Here is a 2,141-nt window from a genome sequence, read left to right on the forward strand (position 1 = left end):
ATAGGAAAAATCGATAAAATCATGTAAATACATTTAGTAAAAAAGAAGTGTATGAAGATTTGAAAGTATGCACTTCTTTACATACGTAAATAAAAGATTTCTTTCCAATTTTCACCGCTCTGTCGATAAAGAAATGATATTATCGGTGACGGATGATGATACCGATAACAGATAAAGAAGATTTTGTTCCATAATTAGACGATCGATGAACAACATCGTGCTAAGTATCAGTACGTAAATTTATTTGCAGAATTGCGACTATGTTTGTTAATAACATAATGGAATTGCTAATAACATAATAGTTCAGATATTGTATTTTCTACAATTTGATATTATAAATTTAGTTATGTATTTCATTTTTCAATGTAAATTAATATAATATTAATCTAATTTACGTAAACAGAAGATCAATCGTGGAACAGTTGTGATACGTATATTAACAAAATTAAATCATACGTTGAGAAGTGGAAAGCCTGCTGTCTTCAAAAATATTATTCACTTGTCTTAAAACTGTACGTCTCTACAACATAAAACTACAAGTTGAACTAGATATTTTGCCTTTAGAAACAATGGTTGGTAAAAATAGCTTTACTTATCAGAATTAAACCGCGCAAAAGATAAGGTTATATCATTCGAGAAAATAGCGCGTTCTTTAATTGTAACATCGGTAATTCATACGTGAAAGTGAAAATTAACTTTCGACTTATAAAACACGTGATTACGTACAATGTAATATAAAAGAAGATTGGAATAAAAGTGAAATTAACGATGATACATGATAATAAATAACGTATCAAACTCTGATATATACGATATGATCGTAAGATATAATCTTATGCAGTTTCATTGCACGCAAGATGTCACGTGAAATAGTAATTTGACAAAACACATTGCTAACTGGAATTGTTACTGCTAAAATTATTGGTGACAGTGATAGCAGTAAATCAAGAGTAAATCAATAAAAGCCACATTGTTTTCAAGCGCTTTCTATTATGCAAGTAAGTACATACTCTTCGTGTGTATCTTATTTTAATCTAATCTATTTAAAAGTCCACGTATGTAACACGCGCAAACCTCTTCAAACTTTTCATTTATGAACAAACGATTTCGTATATTTTACGATTGTTTCGACAATGCGTTCACGATACATCGTGAACGTAAATATAAGACTGCGAAAGATATTGTTAATATTTTTATTACTATTATTATTAGCATCTATTATTATTATTATTATTATATAGTACAGATACGACTCGTTATTTTATGCGAAAAATACGATAGAAGGAAAATATTGTACGACCGAGACAAAAGAGAACCTTTCTTTACTTCAAACTAAACAAAAAAATGCTATACGTATACATTGATACATTGCTGAACGATGAAGGGATCGAGAAGAAGAGGCTTTTTGGTTGCCTAAATGTAAAATAATAACACGATAACGATATTATAAGAACTGATGGCTCGATTAAGAGCTCTTGTAATCTTCGCATAGTATCTAAGTGGCATTTTGTTCGTAGAATATATAGGTATACGTATGTTTGTATTGGCAAAGTAAAGCGATCGTCATATCGCGACAGTGGTTTGACAAACTCATCGACTCGGGTTTACTATCATTAACCAATGACACTATACACAAATTTCCAACCGCATTACGATTATAGTTATTTTCCTAAATGGTAAAGTATCGTATGTTTTTCAAGACGCTGGTTCATCGGTAAGAGAACGTGAAATACAGGAAAATTGAATCAATTACACGACATAATACAAAAATAAAACTCATCTCTCTAAAATACAGTTTCTAATTGAAATTTCTCTCGTATCCCTACTATCCTCGTTTCCCTATCCATTAAGGATTAAACATTGTGCTTTGAAACATTCAAACATCGTATCATCAGGAGAATGTCTAAACTTATTACTGGGATATCTCCCCGTTCGTTGCATGTATCAGCGATACGAAGTAGCAATTAATAGCAGTCGCTAGATAAGCACCAGGCAATTAGTAATGACCGCAACACATTTCCCAACGTAACACCAAATATCGAAACATTACGGTCCCAGAAAGTTTACATCCTTTTCATCCGACGAACACATCGTCTGAGTTAACGAGAGAAAACTTCGGTGACTGAGGTATTTATAAACGT

This window comes from Bombus affinis, chromosome 13 (genome assembly GCF_024516045.1).
Source record: "Bombus affinis isolate iyBomAffi1 chromosome 13, iyBomAffi1.2, whole genome shotgun sequence".
NCBI lineage: Eukaryota > Metazoa > Arthropoda > Insecta > Hymenoptera > Apidae > Bombus > Bombus affinis.